This window comes from Mus caroli, unplaced genomic scaffold, assembly GCF_978045245.1.
Source record: "Mus caroli unplaced genomic scaffold, Mus_caroli_1 scaffold_18, whole genome shotgun sequence".
Taxonomy (NCBI): Eukaryota; Metazoa; Chordata; class Mammalia; order Rodentia; family Muridae; genus Mus; species Mus caroli.
This window is the reverse complement of record NW_028227273.1, coordinates 14,946,689-14,969,159: the sequence shown is the minus strand read 5'-3', so window position 1 is coordinate 14,969,159 and position 22,471 is coordinate 14,946,689. Positions and strand designations below refer to the sequence as shown.

Sequence of the window (22,471 nt, the reverse complement as noted above, 5' to 3'; positions counted from 1 at the left end):
CCTTTCTCTTTATTAGGCCATCCTGTCTTAAACTTGGATTGAAATAAAGAGCTCCAGCATCAAACTGGGTGGCTGTTGCTGGGTTGCTTTTCATTTTAGGAGAACAAGACCTTTTTCATTCCTCTGGGTTCTCTCCAAGTAGAGTGGTCTTTTCAGTCTAGTGCCTTCACGGGTGAGTAATGAGTCAGAGAGAAAGCACAGAGGGTGAGTGTATGTGAGCCAGCCTGTGTATGTATAAATGTCTAATGCTAGCCTGGTATAGCGGTGCTCACCTGTAATCCCAGTACTCAGGAGGGTAGACAACTGGAAGGTTGTAAAATATGGAAGAGAGACATAGTTGGAGAAAGTAAACCTTTTGGGGGCCTGCACTGAACATACACTTGGTCCAGGCCCCTTACTGTTCTTCCCTGGTCCAGGCACCTTACTGCTCTTCCCTGGTCCAGGCGCCTTACTGTTCTTCTCTTTGCTTCCTGGAGACTGTGAGATAAGCAGCTTTTCTTTCGCCAAGCCCTTCCTTCCCTGTTTCTATCCAGAAACAACAAAGCCAGACAGCCATAGCTGAAAACTCAAAGGGAGCCCTTTCTTCCTTATGTTAATCTTTCTTGGGCATTTGTCATCTCAAATAATAAATAGGTAGATAAATAAATAACTGAAAGACTTTAGAAAAGGGGGAAGAATTGTATTTTGTTAGCTGTGTGACAGTATCTGAAGCCCAATTTCCTCACCTTGCCTTGCCTTCCCTTGCTATCACAGATGTTTATTGTGAGAAATGTGTGATGTAAAAACTGATAAAGCAGCTAATACTGTGCCTGCTCACCACACACACTCGGTAAACACTAGTTCCAACGACTTCTATTACTATCCAAGAATCTCTGAGAGGAGACTCGTTCTGTGTGGACATTTTGACTACGTGACCCATTTCAGTTCAAATAGTGTGAGAAATGGAGATGAAGGAAGAGGAAAGATTAGCATTGCATAGAGACCACAGCCAAGTATCTCACCCTAAATCCCAGTGTGTCTACTTTATTTTTTTCTTCCAACTTAATAATCTCTAACATGATTGGATGTAATATTGGATGCAAGTTTGTGATGTAAAATTGGATGTAATGTGATAATCCTTACATTTACCCACTCTTGAGGTTAGAGGGCATCTTAGTTAGGGTTTTACGACTGTGAATAGACACCATGACCAAGGCAAGTCTTATACGGACAACATTTAATTGGGGCTGGCCTACAGGTTTAGAGATTCAGTCCATTATCATCATGACAGGAGCATAGCAGTGTCCAGGCAGGCATGGAGCAGGAAAAAATGAGAATTCTACATCTTCATCTAAAGGCTGCTAGAAGTAGACTGACTTCCAGGCAGTTAGAATGAGGGACTTAAAGCCCACCCCCACAGTGACACACTTCCTCCACCAAGGCCACACCTCCTAATAGCGCCATTCCCTGGGCCAAGCACAAACACACCACTCCAGAGGGTAAAACTCATTGTCCCTTTCATTCTTCTTGTGAGGCTTAGTTTTTTATTATTTAATTAGGTATTTTCTTCATTTACATTTCAAATGCTATCCCGAAAGTTCCCCATACCCTCCCCTCCCAAATCCCCTACCCACCCACTCCCACTTCTTGGCCCTGGTGTTCCCCTGTACTGAGGCATATAGAATTTGCAAGACCAAGGGCCTCTCTTCCCAGTGATGGCCGACTAGGTCATCTTCTGCTACATATGCAGCTAGAGACAAGAGCTCGGGGGGGGGGGGTACTGGTTAGTTCATATTGTTGTTCCACCTATAGGGTTGCAGACCCCTTCAGCTCCTTGGGTACTTTCTCTAGCTCCTCCATTGGGGGCCCTGTGTTCCATCCAATAGCTGACTGTGAGCATCCACTTCTGTGTTTGCCAGGCACTGGCATAGGTGAGGCTTAGTTCTTGGCCTCTGTTAAACAATTAGCACAAATAGACCAAGCCTTCTAACTCATATTCAGTATTTTTCAGTTCTTTTGAGAAAAGGAGAAAAAAATCTCTTTACCCTCTGTTCCTCTTGGTAATGTTAGTGATATCACACACAGGGACAAAAAATCTAAGCAACACACATGCTGTTGTCTTAGAGTGCCTTGCAAGCAGCTTTGGGGTTAGTCGTTAAGGTCTTTTGTTGGACTTCCGTAAGTATAATGTGCAATTGTTTGTCAACCACAGGCCTGCAAAGTAGAGGGGCAAGAAGAGAAGGAGGTAGAAAAGAAAGCTGGAACAGTTTCAAAGAGACAGGTCCCTCTTTGGTTCACAACTCAGCCTCTGGGAGTTAGGGGTGGAGAACATTTGTGTGTGTGTGTGTGTGTGTGTGTGTGTGTGTGTGTGTGTGTGTAGTGGATTGATCTTAAATGTAAAACACGGGTGATAAAAATGATATTCAGAATCAATAAAACCCCCAAATCCCAGGATATTGAACTCCCAATCTCCCCAGCGTCTACCCTTCTTACTGTTAGCCTATGAGTGTACAAATTTCTCCAGTCATCTCCATGCTTCTGAACCCTGGGGAGCTTTCTCCCTCCCAGCAGTGCAGAGAGCAGCTCTATAAACAGACTGGTAAGCGACAGAGACACCCTTAGAAGTTGGATGGTCTTTAAAAGAAACAGTCTTTACTGGGGAAAAACCAAGGAGGGCTAGTTTGTTGTGAAGAAGTAACATATTGATTATAATTTCTCTTCATGCAAGATGATGAAAGCAGCTAGTGGCATATGTAGAGCAGTCTCTAACCTTCCCACCCTTTCCTTCTGCTGCCTTTACAGGACCAATGAGCGGGACACAGCAAGCCCTCTGACATCAAACAGATCCAGCCAAGAGCTAGCTGTTCTCAACTGACTGAACTCGGGGACCCTGGAAGCCAGGACTTTTGGAGCTAAAACTGCCTCACTTCCATGTGCAGCTCAGAGACATCCCTTCTAGTCAATATATTGGAAGTCAGTGGTCGGGGCGCCAGTTCTAGATCCCTCTGAAAGCACTCTGCCGTGTTCTTTACCTAAATGCTCACACATAAAGGACAAGGAGGAAATGGATTCCAAGAAACAAGTCTCTGCAGTCCCTCATTGTGAACCATCTCTTCTCCTCCAATGGCTCTGTAGTGGTATGAACACTGTGCTGTGCCTGGCATTTTGGGCTTCGAGATTTATGTTAGAAGGGTTTTGTGAACTATTCCATAACTCATAGGAGCAGCAAAAAAAAAAAAAAAAAAAAAATACAGGGTGTGTGTTACCTTACATTTTATCCTAAATTAACCCAAATTTGCTTTGTCTAGACAGATTATACCATAATGAGTCCTTGGAAGTCTCAAAGACTATTATTACATTGTCTTAAGTGATCCTATAATTGCTTAAATATTTTTTTAAATTTCTACTCATTTATTTTGTGTTAGGTTGGGTTTTATTTTTTTTGTTTTGTTTTGTTTTTTGTTTTGTTTGTGTATGAATGTTTTGTCTTCATATATGTCTGTGTACCACATCCGTGTCTGGTGCCAACAGAAGCCAGAAAAGGTGTGGGATCTCTTGAGAATGGAGTAACAGACAGCTGTGAGTTACCATGGAGGTACTGGGAACCAACCCTTGTCCTCTGGAAGAATGGCAATAATTGTGATCACTCTAGTGATTACATCTCTCCTGTGCCTTAAACACTGCTTTGGGAATGTAGACTATATTTTGATTTTTTTTTTAATCCAAAGCCCTGAGAGACACTATATTCAGTGTATTTATGATGTTGTCTAACTGTGAATCTGGCCTCTATCTCAAATTACTCCCGCATCACCCCAATCAGCTACCGTGAAGAATAATCACAGTTGTCATATGTCATCGACTATGTGTGGATAGGAAACATGTCAGAGACATTACCTATATGATTTCATTTTATCTTCATAACAACTTTTGTAATTACACGCAGTTAAGAAGCACTGAGTCTGGTGCTGAAGAGATGGCTCAGCGGTTAAGAGCACTTGCTGATGTCCCAGAGAACCTGAGTTCGAGTCTCAGCACCTATGTCAGGTGGTTCACAACTGTCTATAAATATAGCTCCAGGGGACTCAACACCTCTATTCTCCACAGTCCCACACTCACATGCAAACACACACACACACATAATTAAAAAGAACAATACAAAGAAATCTTTTTAAAAAGTAATGCTGGATCTAAAATACAGAAAAGTAATTTCCCCAAGAGCACGACAGCAAGCAGTGGAGTCCCTGGACAAATTCAGATATGTGTGACTCCAGTCCAGTGCGATGGACTACTCCTTTGTCCCATGAGGAACAGATAAGGTTATAAAACTCCTGGTACTTCACTTTTTCCGTGGGGGAAAAAAAATACTCGGAAGAACTCATGAAGCCTCCTTGCAGAAAAGAACACTGGTGACCACACGATGCTTGCCTGTATTGCACGCCAGTGAGATGTGTTTCAGCAGTGTTTCAAACATATGTAAAGACCACAGTTTAACAGTCATGTCAGCAGGAAGGGACCTTGACAAGTCCAGGTGAGTCTTAAAAAATATAAGAGGCAATTAGGGGAGGGGGACTGTCCATAGGAAAGCCAGCCCAGCGCAGTAATTATATTTTCATATTTATAAAGCTGTAGTGTAGACTGAAAAAAAAAGGTATTTCATCCACTCGCTCACTCATGTATCCAACAAACACTTCTCCCACATAAATTATGTACATAATTTGGAGAAGTAGGTCAGATATGCTGGTTCGATGTGGCAAGAGGGGAAGATCTAGTGACGATCATTGCCAGTGTAATGCTCTGCACAGCACAGAAGAGCATCGGGAAGCCAGTGAGTCTCTGTAGGTAGAAATCATCCACGGATAGGGATGACGGGCGTGGGGCGGATTACAGAGCAGAGGGAAGAGATGCTCAGGACAGTGGGGCAGGGGTTAGAAAGTAGGTCCTCGTTAAAGTTTGACTAGAGGCTTGTTGGTGACCTGCCAGAAACATTGTACACAAGATTTCCATGGAGAGGAAAAGGGTCAGCTTGAGCATGCTCTGCTAGTTCCATATTCTGATGTTCTGAGATCTTAGACCTCATCCTCAACAAAAGTGAAGACAGCATTCTGAGAGACTGATTTGGGTTTTTTTGGTTGGTTGGTTTGTTGGTTGGTTTAGTGGTGGTGGTAGTAGTGGTGGTGAGTTTTGGGTTTTGTTGTTGTTGTTGTTTGGTGTGTGTGTGTGTGTGTGTGTGTGTGTGTGTAGCCCCAGATGTCCTGAAACCTACTCTGTAGACAAAGCTGACCTCCAACTCTGCCTCTGCCTCTGCCTCTGCCTCTGCCTCTGCCTCTGCCTCTGCCTCTGCCTCTGCCTCTGCCTCTGCCTCTGCCTCTGCCTCTGCCTCTGCCTCTGCCTCTGCCTCTGCCTCTGCCTCTGCCTCTGCCTCTGCCTCTGCCTCCCGAGCGATTAAAGGCATGTGCCCACTGCTCCACTGCCTTCCTGCCTGCCTAAGATGGTTTTTTTCAACAAAGCTGTTCATCCTTTCCAGTGGCGACTGTCCCACAATTCAAGAGCATTGTTTAGTCAGCAATAAGGAAGGCAAAGAAGTCAATGAAATCCCACCTAAGGGTGCCAGTTCGAGGAACGCCTCCAACGCATGACTGATGGCAATGTTGATAAGGAAAACCAGTCGGGTGCTCTCATCTGCAGCGGCCACTGCTTCGGGCTCAGCTAGCAACTGTTCTTAAACAGAGATGTTCCAGAAAGCCACTATGTCATTGCTCCACACCGTAAAGTCAGGAGACACCCCCTTCCTTCCCTTATCTCCTGCAGCCTTGCCTCTGAAGAACTACTGCTCCTTGAACATCCTGGAGACACTCAGGAAGAGTGATAACTCAGGCTCTCCGTTTTTCAGTGATAACCACCACCCGTTCCCTTTTCTGTTCTCATGCTCAACCAAATAGCCTCCAGCCTGTATCAGTTTATTACAGGTCCCAACTTTGAAAATGAGAGAAAACAAAACAAAACAAATAACTCAGAAGAGGAAAACAATATATATATATATATATATATATATATATATATAGTCCTTTTGACCAAATTAGCAACAGACATTTCACCTCGCAGATCAATGCATTTATTTCAGGACCTGCTTATAGACTTACAGTACATCTCTGTCATCTACTGACCCTCTCCAGCCACTACTACAACACCACTGAGTATGTCTAGCACTATCAAAGAGCAGGCATTGAACTATGAGCCATGAGCCAGAAGCAGTCTGCTGTAGCTAGCTCTAGCCACTCCCTTCACTGATATCCTTGGGCCATTTCACTTAAACTCTGAACACAATTTTCTCTTCTGCATGAGGTTGCTAAGATCCGAGAGACAGGTGATGCTAACAAAGCGTAGCTTCAGGACCTAACCAATGCACCAGCACACACCTAATTTGGAATTCAGATTTCATGTCTTTTTTTCTTAAAGGAGAAGTCCCCAATTTTCAGAAGCTTGAAGGCCCAGAAAACATGATTCTGTCTCCTAACAACACATATTCCACTTCATTCTAGGAAGCCAACCGGGCCAGCCTCTCTATGGCTTCAACTTTGCTCTCTAGCCCATGTTGATTCCATATAATAAGTGGACCTTCTTGGTGTCCCTGTAAGTCCCTTGAAGTACATGAATGGCCAGTCCCCACCCCAGGGCTTCCAACTGGCAGGTTTTACTCATAGAATACTCTAACTACCCTAATGCCTGGCCCAAGCCCCTGCCCTACAGAGTAAAAAACCCAAACTCAGGATTTGAAATCCCATCAATCCCTGGGCTCACCCCAAGCTCAAAACTTGAAAACCGACCAATCCCCATTTTGGAGTTCTCCACTCTGGAAAGCCTCTCCCCTGAAGAAATCCAATATGAGCCCTACCTGCCACTCAGGTCTCAGCTGTTTCTCCCCCAAGCAGAGGCAGCCACCCTCCTGGTGTGGCTTTGTGGTGGCTCTGGCCTGCCAGGATACCCATTTTCTTAGAGCAGTAGCACTCTCAGTTCCCCTTGGGTAGCTGCAAAGGGCTCACACTTGGTTCCTTCTCTAGATAACTGACCTTAGCTACCCAGTAGACCCTTGTCTTAAAGTTTACACCACACCCCCCATTAAGGACAGCTATCTAGTACCACTGGTGTTGGGGGTGGCCCCTTGTACAAAATGGCACAGAAGGGACGGACCAACACAGTGATACTCAGACCAAAGCTAGGCTCCCTGTACGGTCACAGCCATACACAGCTCCTCCCCCACCCAATCTTCTCACCTTCCCTCCACCCCCCTTCTTCCCACACGTCCCACTCAGTCACGTGCCTGGATTGTTGCCTGGGACAGAGCTTTTGAAGAATCCAACCTCAGACAGAAAGTGATCAGAGGAAATCAGTTACTTCCTATGGCAAAAGTTGCCTAGGCCACTCTTGAGTCAAGTACCATGAGCTTCCAAGCTTCCATGACTGCTTGTGTGGCCAATGTTGATACAGAAGTGTGCTCACATCTCGGTCCAACAGCTGGGTCTGGGTATCACGCTGGAGTCCGGTCTCAGATGAAGAGTTAGAAGTAGGGACCGGTTGGGTGGTGCAGTGGTAGAGTACACACTAAGCTATGGAGCTTAGGAGATAGCTTAGCAAGCAAGGTGTTTGAGGACTTGGGTTTTATCCCCAGAATACGTTTAAAAAAATAAAAAAGCCAGGCACGCACATTTGTAATTCTGTGATGGGCAGACAGAACTAGAAGTGTTCTGGAGCTAGCTGGCCTGCCAATCTATTCTACTTGGCCAGTGAGTAGCCATATCTAAGAGAGAGAGAGAGAGAGAGAGAGAGAGAGAGAGAGAGAGAGAGAGAGAGAGAGAGAGGTAGATGCCACTTGAAGGTTGTCTTCTGACCTCCACACTCATACACACACACACACACACACACACACATCCATCCTCAATAGATGTGTGCATGTGTGTGTGTTCATATGCTTGGCTGTTCTGTGTTCTGTTGTGCTGTGCTCCGTTGTGTATGTAATAGGAGTCACAAGTACCTTTTGGCTTGGGGAAGGCTATTTTGTACAACCCTGCAGTGTGGACCTCAGAATCATTTGCTTTGGATTATAATTATGAAAGATGTCAAGAGATGAGAAGAGAATGCCCTGTGGTGCCGTGTCTGTTTGACCATTTTCTTGGCATCTCCCGTTTCCAGAAACTTTATATCCACGTCATTGTTGCGCGGAAGGAAGATTAACGCTGCCCCCCCCCCACTGTCTAATGCCATCTCATTCTAGAAAGACACAGAGTTTAGCAGGAGAGAACCTGAGAGCCTTTCCTGCCTCCCCTCTGAGTAGGTTTGTGACTTCGAATGAGTTAATATCAGCCTTTGAGCTCTCTCATCCAAGGCATGGAGTCTTCTTTATCTCACAAAGAGCAAAGACATTCAGGAAGGGATCACAAGGGCGTGACCACTTCCACAAAAGAGACACAAATCATTTACCAGGACCCTCAAGAAGTTCCACCTGAAGGGGAACATAAAGCAGGAGAGAAAAGATGCACTCATTTCCCAAGCAAGCGCTTCCTCCCCCAGAACCTCACCCTGACAGAGCTGGTGAAGGCTAATATACTTTCTCTCTCCAATCAGTCAAATAGAAGCTTTGCCTGTAAGCTGTGAAGATTTAGATGCAAGCCTGGGGTACCATTCGAGGAAGCAAAGAGCAGGTCAGGCACAGCGGAATTCCAATAAGGAAGCTGAGGCAGAAACCTGAAGATGTGACCTAAATAAGTCTCCAGTTTGAATCTGAGCAGAGCTGTGGGTATCGCCATTCCCAGAACTACTTATTTCTGGCATTTCCAATCATGGGTCCTTGGGTGTGAATGTAGGAAGCCATGAGCTTGCACGAGGGAGACTCGTGTGACCTGAGTGGAGTTACTTGACCTCCATTCTGGACTTCTTCCCTCTCTGCTCTCATTGTTTGTTTGCTTGCTATTTTCAAGACAGAGTCTCTCTGTGTAATGGTCCTGGCTGTCCTGGAACTCACTTTGTAGACCAGGCTGGTCTTGAACTCACAGAGATCCACCGGAACTCTGCCTCCCATGCTGGGATTAAAGGCATGTGTCACCACTGCCCAGCTTCCTCTTCTCATTTTTCTATGCTGCCGTCAGCTTTTCGATTGCACATCTGAAAGTGCTCTGTGTCAATCAGAACGCATCCATGGTAGATGCAAAACATTTATACCTATATAGAGATGTGGCAAGGCAAGCAAAGCCCTTCGGAACAGGAGGAAACAATCCCTGAGCCCTGCTGGTTTATTCTGCTCAGTCCTTGAGGCAGTAAAAGGCTGAGCTTGAGTTGTAGGTGAAGCCTCTCCTACAGTTGAGACGTAGCTGAAGACTTCCATGCCCAGAGTGAGTCAGGTGTTCCTGGTGAAAATGTATCTGCCTACAGAGGGACCCTTTCTTCAAGAAAACAATGAAATTTTATTTTAATTGCTACTGTGAGAGTGTTTTATAAAAGTTTGACATTTCATTGGTGGGCAGAGTAAAGCAGAAACCTGCTGCACAATGTATCTGGTGTTCCAGCCAAACAAACGAGAGACTGAAGAGAAAATTAACCCTTCCTGGAGGTTAAGGGGGAATTCCTCCTATCCAAGGGCCTTCAAGGAAGACATTTAACGGGGTGTTGTTGGTTTTCAAGCCCACAGAGCTTCAGGCTGGAACTACACCCTCAACAGATCCAGTTCTCGGGCCTTTAAACTGAAACTACACCCTCAACTCTCCCATTTGGGTCATTTGGCAGAAACACCCTGCAGATCTTCTCACTCATCCACCTCTAGAACCGAACCATGTGAGCGGATTCCTTTCATCCCTTTACACACACACCCCACCTGAGGGCTCTGTTCATCTAACGAACCTGACAAGGCCACTGAGGCATCCTCAAATAAGCACAAAGCAGATACTGAGTCAGAAAATTGTTCTGTTATCCATTTAACAGCTAGCAAACACCTTCTGTTTCCCTTCAAGATCAGGCAGAATACTGGGAGTGGCTGAGAAGTAGTGGAGTGTCCCTTAGCCTGAAAAGTCTGTATTCCAAAGCAGAAGAAAGTAGTCACAGATCCTCTTACATCCAGGATGTCCGTGAAAACCAGGTTACCGTAAACTCCAGCGGATGGGGGAAAACAGCTTCTTGGGTTTAGCCACACAGGAAGCCGAGCAAGACTGAAGTAAAAACAGTGATGGGAAGCTGTTCGAGCGCAGCTTTCCTTATGGCTTTGCGAGGCCTAGAAGAGAGCCATTTAAACACCAAATGGTTCTGCATGTCTTCCTCCAGGAGCCTGTAACAAGAGGACCAAGACCTTGGGTGCAGAAGATGCTGAGAACATTTCTGTTTTTAACGCAAGTTCGCCTGGTCAGAAAGCAAATTAAGGACCTCCCTTGACAATCACAGATCCGTCTACTGGCCTCAGATTTTCACCATTCTTGGAGCAACCCCAAGAAACCTGGGTCAAACATGGACTATCTAGAGATCTAGAGCAGAGATTTACTCTTATTTTAATTGGGGAATAGACCTACTCTTATTTTGTCTTGACTATTGTGGTGATTTGAATATGCTTGGCCCAGGGAGTGGCACCATTAGGAGATATGGCCTTGTTGGAAGAAATATGTCAGTGTTGGGCTGGGCTTTGAGATCCTGCTTCTAGCTGCCTGAGGGTGCCAGTCTTCTGAATGCAGTTGGATCAAAATGTAGAGCACTCAGCTCCTTCTAGAGCGCATTGTCTGCCTGGATGCTGCCATGATAATATTGGACTAAATCTCTGAAACTGTAAGCCAGCCCCAATTAAATGTTTGTCCATATAAGAGTTGCCTTGATCACGGTGTTTCTTCACAGCAATGGAAACCCGAACTAAGACAACTTTTGTCCATATAAGAGTTGCCTTGGTCACGGTGTTTCTTCACAGCAATGGAAACCCGAACTAAGACAACTATCAAATAATATGGTTGACTATTTAACTCAGAACTGTGAAAACAGAGGTTCTCAATCTCTAGGTCAAATGATCCTTTCACTCAGATCACCTAAGACCATCAGAAAACACAAAAGTTTACATGACAATTCATAATGATAGCAAAATTACAGTTATGAAGTAGCCAAAACCATAATTTTATGATGACAGGTCACAAACCATAACACAAGGAACTATACTAAAGGGTTGAACTATACTAAAGGGTTGCAGCATCGGGAATCTCTGTGTTAAACAAAGTCACCAATACCTGGTATAATCTGAGATCTCATAGGGTGCTATGTATGTGGTGGGACCCTGGTTGGGACGGCTCCAGGGGTATTTTCTGAAGTTTGCTGATTATTAAGTCAGAAGAACAGAAAAGATTTCTTATCAAAGAGCAAGGATAACAAAATGCTGGGTGAGCCACATACTTTGCTCACAGTTACTCTCTTATTTAAAATTCTTCTTGGGCTACCATTTCTTAATGAGTTAACACCTATGACCCCTGCTCGTTGTCATGACAAATGGGCTTGGTTCAATCCTGTCTCTTCACACAGCCTCTGGATTATCAGATTATTATCTGTTTGACCACTTCTCAGAATCCTTAGCTCTGAAATGATCCCTCCTCTTCAGATGCCTGGGAGTCACCTTTTTAGTCTGAAGAATCAATTGTTTCTTCTCCACCAGGCTGCCCTCTCTGTTTGCCTATTTCCTCCTTGGTAACTCCAACCGTCTCAGCCACACTACCCTGCATGGAGACACCCATGTCCTAGCAGCCCCTTTTATTTCCAATGCCCAGAACTACGAACTATGCATAAACATAAATAGGCAGCTACTCAATGTCTGATGAATTAAATTGAATTGAAACTGGCTATGACGATATTATGAGCCATTTTCTATTTTTTGGCTGACTCATAAAAGATGTGGGAAGAAAACTGAAGGATGACTATTGCCCTCAGATAAACTAAAGGGCCACTGAGTTATGGATTTAGGATATGCAGACTCTTAGGGTGTACCTCTATGCCTCTATCCACCCCCTCTTTCTTTCTTTCTTTCTTTCTTTTTTTTTTTTTTTTTTTTAACTTTAGCATGGGCAAGTAGCCTTACTGAGACTTCCAAGTCTGGACTATAAAGTTTTCTCATTTAACAGTGTAGATAAATCTAGCAATGTGAGGTACAGTATGCACAGAAAACCAACCTCCCAAAAATCAACTTGAAATATATTCAACACCGAAGAGTACAAAGCAAAACTCATGGGTTTCTTTGATGATTCAAAAGGCATTTAAGCAAATGCTAGAGGCTCTTCATGACAAGCGTCATTTACCACTGCACTGTAAATCTGTGCAAACAAGACTCAAGTAAAAGCTTCATTTGAGAGAATGAGACATAAACTAGCTTTTTAATAGTGTTATAACCCCCCTCCCCCATGCTGGAGAACCAAGCACAGGTCCCGCACGTGTTAGGCTAGTAGTATTCTACTTATTGGCTTCGTTTTTTGGATGGAATGACAATCCTATGTGTTTTAACCACCTTTAAGCACTCATGAGTTAAGTGAACTCTGGGAGCTGGAAACATTCACTTAAACTCCCTTGGCTTAATCACTGTTTACGCTTCTCCGTGGTTTTGGAGGGATCTTGCTAAGTATTACTGTATGTGGTCAATGATTCACACCCAAATCACTGTTTTTAGGCCAAAGAAACAAACATTTGGATGTATGTATAAATCTTGTAAGAGCCTCAGTTACAAAGAGGCTGGGCAGCCTTGAGGATTAGTCTCACCCAGAGGAAACTTTACAAGCTTTCGCTGATGCTGATGGCTAGTCTGAAAATGCTCATTTAGCAGCAAGGCACCACAGGGAACCGCATTGGAGGAAGAACAGACTGCCTGAGAATGTTGCTCGTGGTGTGCAACACATCACTGAGTGGCCTGGATGCTGAGCAGAAGTGGGAAACTTGAAATATACTTACCCGAAAGCAGCCACCTTCGGGTGGTCCTATTGTGGTTTTGTCTGTTGATAGAAACAGAAGGCAAAGTTGAAAATCTGTTACCCTGTAAAGGCTACACCGTAGTCTCTTAAGAAACGCAGAAACGCAGCTGGTGTGGGCAGGGCGAGGAGGTGAGAACTGCTTGAATAAGCATGGATGCTAAGAAAAGGCTGGAAATAGGGGGGAAGAAGCAAGACAGTTAGGACTGTATGAATGGATCAACAAGCACTTGTTGCTCTTGGAGAGGACCCAGCTTTGGCACCTAGCATCCACATGTTGGTTCACAACCATCTGTAACTCTGGGAGATCTGATACCATCATGTGACCTCTGTGGGCATCAGGCACACACATAGTGAGCGTGCAGGCGAGACTATGCACATGAAGTAATAAACCTAAAGAAGAATCAATTTTAGAGAAAAAAACAATCATGGCAAAAAGGAAGGAGAAACTGCTGGAAGAATTTGGGGGAGGGAAGATGGGTGCTATGCAGTGCTGTGAGGGGTGTTGTATTTCAACCAGCCCCCTGGGGACTGCATTTCTGATCCTTTATGACGTCTTCCATTTGTTCTCCTTTCCTCTTTCACTTTTACCATCTTCCCCCTCAAGTTTGCAGTGTGTGTGTGTGTGTGAGAAAATAAGTACTCAAGTGTGTGAGTGTGTGTGAGGGGGGTGTTGGTGTAGGGGGGTGTATGTGTGAATGTGTGTATGTGTGTGAGTATGTATGTGTGTGTATATGTAAGTGTGTGTGCATGTATGTGTAGATGTGTATATATGTGGGTGGGTGGGTGAGTGTGTATGTGTGTGAGTGTGTGCATGTGTGTATGTGTGTGAGTGTATGTATGTGCAGGGGGCGTTGTGTGAGTGTGGGTATTATGTGAGTGTGTGTGTGTGTGAGTGTATGTATGACATTGTATGTATGTGTGAGTGTGTGTGCATGTGTGTGCATGTGTGTACATGTGTGTGTATGTGTGAATTTCATCTATTATAAAGCCCAAACAATCTCAATCATTAAACATCAAGACAAAACTCTTACTGGGCCCCAGAAGAGCAAGAGCCCTCCCCCATAGCATCTATATTTATATTTATTTATGCAAAGCCTTAAGTACACACAGTGGGGAGGCAGGAGCATGCCAGGAAAAAATGCATACAATTCTTGGCCTGTAAAAAAAAAAAAAAAAAAAGCATTTTCCTTTTTTCTTCTAACCCAAGGGAATGGCCTGGGTGGGGATGGAATTATGAACTCTTTAGACCCAAACACATGAAGTGAATGGAAGGAAGCTGGAGGCATTTGTTGAGTCTCCAGACCTTTCTAAGGAAACAAGTGAGACTTTCCCAAACACTGCACAGGGGTGGATTCTGCTATGCATGAAATAAAGTCCTCAGTTATCTGCAAAACACACACACACGCTGCAGGAAGCAGATTTTAAAGGCATTTGGTCAAAGATTTGGTTTATTAAGTTTCCAAAGTTGGGGGGAATAGGATATAAAGAACAGCAACATAAAGCATGAAATAAGCATGTGGTAGAACATTGTATGGCCACTCAAATGAGGACTTCTCTGGCACTCGGTGCAAAACTTGAGTAAGTGCTGACATTGGACAGAGCGCCGTATGCACCACACCTCATTTGCATGGAGTAAGCTATGCCAGATTTGATGATCTGCCTCATCTCAAAACTCAATATGCATGGTTTAAAAATTGTTCTCTGGCCTTTTCCATATTTTCAAAATGTTTCAAAATGAGTAGCACAAGTTTCTCAACCAGCTTTGGTATAAACTTTCTTTCTTTTTATTTTTTAAGACAGGTCTCAGTAGCATAGGCTGGCCTCTGCCTGTTGGACTGACTTGTGTCAAAGATGATCTTAAACCTCTGGTTCTCCCGCCTCAGCCTCTTGAATGCTGGGTTACAAGCATGTGACAGCATGAGCAGGCTGTCAAAGTTCCTTCTCGACGTCACCTTCTTTCCTTCCTCCCTTCAGCTCATCTCTTTCTAAATAATTACCTCTCCCAATCCAGAAGAGATGGCTCCCGGGGCTGGTGATTCTAAGCCATGGCCTGAGTTTGATCCCAGTACCATACAAAAGTGTGGAATATGGTGGTAGCCCAGACTTGATTCACACTTAGCAGCTCAAATGTGGGGGCTGGGGTAGGAGACAAGCAGGTCCCTGGGATTCACTAACTAGCCACTCAAGCCTAATAGTGAAGATCTGAGTTATTAAAAGGCATTGTCTCAAAAGGAGATGGCTACTCTTCCTGGGTATGACAGTGGACACTGTCCTCCAGCTCCTACACACGTGAGCATACGTGTATGTACACCTGCACTCGTGAGTATTCTTACAGATATAAACATGAACACACATACACATGTGACTCTATACTATATTTAACTTGTATCAACTCTAGATTTAGGTCTTCCACCAAGACAGAGCCCTACCTGCCTGCTCTCCTTTTCGTTCCTCAGAGCCAGGGAGGCAGGTGAGAAACCAGAACACAGAGTGTAAGGAGTACCTGCTCCTTGCCACTTAGGTCTTTTGCTTTCTCTAATCCTGGCCTTATGTGCTCCCTCATCTACTGCCCTGCCCCGTATCATCCCAATGGCCTAGCACTACAAAGTGAGGAGTAGCCAAGAAAATACCCAGACCTTATTCCTCTCTGTTACACTTGCTACAGTGCTGGATCCCAGCCTCTAACCTAAAACAGGGCTGAATATGTATAGTCCTCGTGGCCTGGTGGAGCTGGCTGCCGGTGAGGCACACACAGAACCCTGAGCACATGGCTCAGAGCAGGAACTCCTTGGCTCTAGCTCATCTAGTGAATGGGTGAAATAAGACTTGGGGGAGTTAAAGAAGAATCTAGACCCTCTGAGGGCTTTTCCTTCAGAATGTAAAAGGCAATCAGAAGAGGGCAAGGCAGCAGGCAAGCAGTCCAGAGAGTTCTTCCAGAATGAAAAATGCTAAACATGAGCCAGGCAGTGGTGGTGCACGCCTTTAATCCCAGCACTCGGGAGGCAGAGGCAGGTGGATTTCTGAGTTCGAGGCCAGCCTGGTCTACAAAGTGAGTTCCAGGACAGCTATGGCTATACAGAGAAACCCTGTCTCAAAAAAAAAACAAAAAAACAAAACAAAAAACAAAACAAAACAAAAAAAAACAAAATGCTAAACATGTCTGGCCGTGCTTCCCTGTTCTGGCTCCTCAGACACGATGGACAGCCAAGCAAAGCTAAGAGCTCAGAATTACTCCCGAGCATCTTAGTCCCAATTTTATTACATAGAAAAATTTAAAAAGTCTAACTAGTGAATGGTTTGCACCCTTGTCTATACGTTAGCTCATGAGGGGACAGTGCCTGAGTCTTGCCTCTAGACATGGGATTGAATGAGTCCACCTAGTCATTGGTTCTCTCTAAAGTTCTGCAGATGGTCCTGCTAGGTGACCAGGCTATGTCTGTGTCCCTCCACATTCAATAACGCTGAGGAACAACAAGGAACGGTTGGCCTTCTTTTGACAGAACCCAGTTCAAGCAGTCCTATTAAAATACCCAAAATCCTCCAGTAAGGTTAAGGGTTTTTAATGAAGTTTCTGGCCTCCTGCCAGAGATAGTTGGAGAAAGACAGCCCATGATGACAGAGCTAATGAGTGCATTTTCAAGTAGAAATCACTGCGTTCTTACAACCACAGCAGCAGTGGAAAAGGCAAAATTGAATTACTCTCTGTACTCAGAAGGCAGTAAATAGGCCCAGCCCCAGGGCATGGATGTCTTGCCCTGGTCATGATGCAATTTTCCAGCTGACCTCTGAAGTGAGTGGGTGCAGGTCTTTGGGGCAAGCAGCTGACACTCTTAGCTTGGCCTCCTGAGATGATACCAATGCCAACAAACCAGAGGTCACCTGAGTTTGACAAGGATGGTGGCCAATCTGGACCCCTTAGAATACTAAGTCCACAATAGACTGCTGCTGTGAACTCGCTGGTGGTGAGCTGGAACATAGTGAACCAAAGGCTCGGGGAAGATTAGGCAACCATTGATTACAAGACCAAAGTCCCAAGGCAGAGAGGGACATTTGGTACTCTCTAGGAGATATTCCCAAGACAGCTGCCCAAGCAAGAACGGCAGACCAAGGGCTTAACCAAGACATAAAGATCTTTTGGTCACTCCCTTCCTGCTTTTTATTACTCTCCCGAGGACTTTGTATGTCTACTGTGGACCCCAAGAGCTGTAAATAGCAAACGATGTTGTTGAAAAGTCTGTTGCCTGAGATGTGGAAGTGTTTGTGCCCTGGGATGAAAGTTAGCCTGAGCTCAGCTACACGCAGGTTCAGTTGGTCTGCAGTGTGGTGGAGACGTTAGTGTGTTTTAACCACTTCCCAGGTGAGACTAATGGTCAGCTCCAGCTGCATAAGCCATTTCTGAATTGGGATGGACTGGGGGACACCATGCCATCAATTCTTTTTTTTTTCATGCCATCGATTCTTAGAGGAATCAATGAGGAGATGAAAAGAGGGCCAAGACATGAAGACCTGAAATGCTTTCAGAACTCTCTCTCTCTCTCTCTCTCTCTCTCTCTCTCTCTCTCTCCTCTCCTCTCCCCCTCCCCCCTCTCCCTTTCTCCCCTTCCTTCCCCACACTCTCCTCCTCCCTCTCTTCTCCCCTCCCTCATCTCTCTCACACACAGAGTTTCACAAATGCTGAGCTAACAGGTGTATGCCACCACAGCCACCTACTGCACCTACTGACACTCTTTTAAAGTGGCTGCTATTTCTGAGTTTCACCCATCAGTGCACTCACTCACCAATTAACACTGCTGTGTCTTAGAGATACAAAAATGAATTGAAACCCAGCTTCTGCCCTAAGGGAGTGTGTAGTCTCAGAGATAATGGTATTACAGAATATGAGATCATAAGAGTGTTCCTGACCACAAGTGAGTTAGTGGCTTTATAGAAAGAGAGAGACCCATGTGATGCTCTGGGCCACCTCAGAACTCCAGAGTCCCCAGGAGTAAGAAGTGGTTGGTCCCTTAACCTTGTACATTCCAAAACAATAAAATTGTGAACAGAATGAGCCTTACTCTTTACAAATTATCCAGTCTGTGGTGTTAAGGTATAGCAACAGAAACAAATTAAAACAAGTAAGCTGAGCTTTGATGAGCAGATTGTGACAAGGAACAATGTATACAGTTGTGCTGAGCAAGAGATTTCTGCAGAGCCATCTGCAGATAGGAAGTCTGAAGCTCGAGGGCAAGAAGGCAAGACACTGAGAAAGTTGAAACAAAGTTTTCACATGTAAACCTTGTAGCAGATGAGGAACCCTAAAGAACAGTAACAAGGATGCTGAGCTACTCTGATGCCGGGCGGGGGCGGGAGTGGGTGGAGACCTGTCCAGTGTAGCAGCTGTCTGGTACTGTTGCCAGGTAGGAGTACCATCTTCAGGAGACAAAGAGCCATTCCTTGCCTCTTTGTGTCACATCCTGCTTTTTAGACCAAAGGAAAAGAGAGATGAGAGATCTCAGATGCAGGTTCAAGGACACTGAGACTTATAGTTGGGAGGGTGGAGTGTATTCAAAGATTTATTAACACCATGGATGGACAGAGTCCTACGGAGAGTTCGGGCCTCCAGCATCAGAGACAGACAACATGGGAAAGTCTCTGAAGCGAGACTCATGGCCACGTGGCAGAAGTCAGGTCAGGGGCCAAATATCCTCTTTACTTAGCTCTCTGGAGAGGGGTGATTTCACAGCATAAACCTGCAGCCAAAGCTCTCCGATTCCCACGCAGGAGTCCGGAGAGGAGCAGGAAACAAGATGTGTGACTACCCCTAAATCCCAGAACCTCAAAGTCTGTTCACTAGCAACCCACAGACAGTGCTCTCAGTGGGGTAACTGTATCTGCTTCAGGAAGGGCTGCTTCAGGTGAAATGGCCTAAGCAACAGCGTGCTAAAAGTGCTAAGATACTCTCTCCAGCCAGGCAGCCTTTACTTCGCCATAGCTGAGAGACAGGAGCTAACCACGCTCTCTACTGCTTTCTCTACTGCTCACACCCAGGAAAAAAAACAAAACAAAAAAACAAAAAAACATTATCTCATAATTTCCAGGGCAATGCATAAACCTGCCCTTGCAAAAATAGTCTGATCTTCCCTCTGATCCATCTTGTAAACAGCTATCTGTGCAGCCAAGAACAAAACAAAAGGAGCTAAGAAGTCAACTACAGATGTCTGCTTCCTGGGGAAGCAAGCATCTGGGGTGAGTTCTTTCCTCTCTGCTGGCTCAATTCTACTTTCCTTTGATGGTCACTTCTCCCAAGCGTGATTCTGTTTTAATTCAACCTACTGATTCCGTCCCCCACCCCACCACACCCCCACCCTCACCCCAGTTCTCTGCAGGAGAGGAACACGGGGGCCCCTGAGCTTGTTGATTCAACAACTATTTCTAGGGTGCTGGAGCTCAGTGGGAGAGTGCTTGTGTTTCCTTGTGTGCAGTCCTTGGTTTAATCTCCACAGTGCTAAAAAGAAAAAGAGAATCCTATACTTAGAGGAGGAACTTTTTTTTTTTTTTTTTTTTTGACCTATGGGAAGAGGCAGACACAGATACTGTGCTTGTTAGTGAGTGCCAGAGAGACGCTGGATTTATTCAACCAGCTTGATTAGTGAGTTTCCGACAGCTACTAGAACAAAAATCACGCTTGGGCCACCACGTCTGTTTTCATCATGGTAAGCCTCCACAGAGAGCCCAGATAATGCTTGCTGTCTTTATCAACGCGTGCCAAATGTTTGGATAAATAAAGATGTTGTTGGAAATCCTCTATCTGTTGCCTCAACGGAAACTGGCGTGGAATGGAACCCTAGTGGGTCATGTTCCATTTCACGGCAATGTGGCTTCCACAGCCAAGGCAAGGAGAGGCGTTCCTAGAAGTAGGTGTCTGTGTAAGGACCTAACTCATGTAACTTGGCACCCTCCTCTTTGGTTCTGTGTGTCCAGGTCTACTCTTGAGTTCAAGGCTCATCAGAGACTAAAAAAGGAAAACATTGAGGAGAGACTGGAGTTGTCCACCTGTAAGGAATATTAATCGCAAAAGACCCCCAGACAGGCCCAGGTCAGAGAAAAATACAAGAGAGGGTTGTGTATGGCAGAACCACAGGAGCCACTGTCTTACAAAGCCAGCCTATGGGTTCCCAGACTCTGACTTTGCACCATTTGGGCATTTAGTCTCCTTGGGATCTTCTGTGCTTTGTGACTTACCCTTAGGACCTGGGAGAATATTGTTCAATTCTGATTCTTAGATATTGACAGTCAGAACTTGCCTTGTAGCCGGGCAGTGGTGGTGCACGCCTGTAATCCCAGCACTCGGGAGGCAGAGGCAGGTGGATTTCTGAGTTCGAGGCCAGCCTGGTCTACAGAGTGACCAGGACAGCCAGGGCTATACAGAGAAACCCTGTCTCAAAAAAAAAAAAAAAAAAAAAAAAAAACTTGCCTTGTGCTGGGCCTAGAACTAACTCTGTCTGTCTGTCTGTCTGTCTGTCTCTCTCTCTCTCACACACACACACACAAATAAGGTCTCTCTGTCTCTGTCTCTGTCTCTTTCTCTCTCTCTCTCTCTCTCACACACACACACACACACACACACACACGAATAAGGTCTAGTTTCCTACACAGAGAATTTGACAAATAGGGAAGATAATGCAACATTACAACTAGAGAGCAGTTTTCCTAGTTTTCTGAGCTTCTGACTAACTATGAATTCATTCCACCTCCTTCAAATGTCCAGTTACAACATGGAGAACCAGAAACGCCCAATCCATTTTGCCAATCAGGCCCCAAAGATCATTGAGTGAGGTAAATATGCCTTTTGAAAAACAGCTTCCAACAGACAAGGCACAAACATCTGCTTCTGACGACAGATTTTTCATATTGACCTCTCTGATTATGCATCCTTGCCCATATTGTGGTAGATTCAACACAAAGTAGGCACCTCTTATCTCTCACAGATCACTCTTCTTTTTCGTGGATTTGTGTGTGCATGTGTGTGATAGAGATGATGAATTAGTTAGGACCAATCTAAAGCAGGCTTCATCAAAGATGGTATTATATGGCCATCAGAGGCATGAATAAAGTCAAAGGAATTATCAAGACTTGAAGAAGGCTGATACAGCTGTCCTTCAAACACAACTGAACCAGCAGCCTGTCTCTGCCAGAAATCTCCTGATCACACGGGTCTTGACAACTACTTAGCCTGCCTCATTCGAAGTAGCCAGGGGAAGGGCTTCCCAGGAGGAGGGCGTAGCACACGTGACCCTGCATTGCCGTGACTGAGCTCGTGATTCAGCATGAGGAGACTCTACAGGAAGCAGTGAGACGGGAGAGGGGCAGGCAGCTTACCTGAACTGCCTGAATCCCAAACTGAAGTTCTAGCTCCTAGAAAAAGACCCTTTTCTGTACTCTGGATGGAGTCCATCCTTAAAGAAAGGGAATAACTAAGAGAGGTGACGCTCATGGGTTCTGAATTAGCATAGGGCTGAGCTCAAATCTTTAACATCTGTGTGGCCCATACTTAACTTGACCATCTGTAGCCAAGGATGGTGTCTACTTCCTGGTACAGGTGTGAGAAGGATCTGAAGTGATGCGTGAAGTGTACTTGTCATGGTTGTCATGGTTCCCAACATGGAAAACTCGGAGAATGGTAGACTCAGTCTTTAGTGATGTCCTTTGTCTCCTGAGGTCATCACTGTTACCCCTCCCCACACTCTCCATCTTGCTCAGGACTTAGTCACCAGCCTTGATTTCTACAAGTTCCTCTTCCTTATGGGTTGTTAATTTTAAAACATCCACTGCCCATTAAAACCACCAAGACAAAGTTGAACTCTCTAGTGTGGGGCCCACGACCACTCTCAGTTTGGATGGTCCTTACCCCTCTCACCTCTCCTCAGGCTAAATCACGTGCTCACTCGCTGCAATGCACCTCGTGTGCTATCCTCTCTTCCTGGGACGTCCTTCCCTTGGCTATTTCCAATGAGCCAGGCTAAGTAGTTTCCAAGACCTATGTGATCAAGAGATTTCTGAGAAATCTGAAAAACATGCTGACCCCACTTTCCATTCTGAGTTAGATGTTGCTCCAAATCCATGCCCCTGTGTGCCTCTCTCTGGAGTCCCATGTCTTGGAAAAAGACTCTCTTCTGTTTTCTGGATGAAGTCCATCCTGAAGGATAGACAATGCAGGAGAGAAAGATGCTTATGGGCTCTGGAGTTCAAATCTTTGCTCTAACATACAGTTGTGTGGCATGAACAACTTGAGCATCTGTAGACTGGGATAGTCAGCATCTAAATCCTGTCACATTCTCTTTATGGTTCCTTTGTGATTGTATTCTGAATTTATTGACACCAATACTGCATTCTTAGCACCAAGCACAAGGCCAGGCATACAGGAGATGTTTAGTTAGGCTTACCTGCCTTAAGTCAGCAACGATATGTGTTTGTGGAGTTCCATACTTAACAATGTAGAGAGATGAAAATGAAACATGAAATCAATCTCTTTCTCCCTAAGTGAGCCAGCT

General features: G+C 45.0%; 1 long non-coding RNA gene across 1 annotated transcript in view; it reads right to left on the bottom strand.

The window, feature by feature from the left end:
• LOC110312729 (uncharacterized) overlaps positions 1-22,471 on the bottom strand; it is a 64,869-nt gene that overhangs the window by 6,619 nt on the left and 35,779 nt on the right. Inside the window, exon 3 of the long non-coding RNA XR_003835251.2 lies at positions 12,922-12,962. This is a non-coding gene — a long non-coding RNA (uncharacterized LOC110312729). The remainder of the gene's footprint in view (positions 1-12,921; positions 12,963-22,471) is intronic.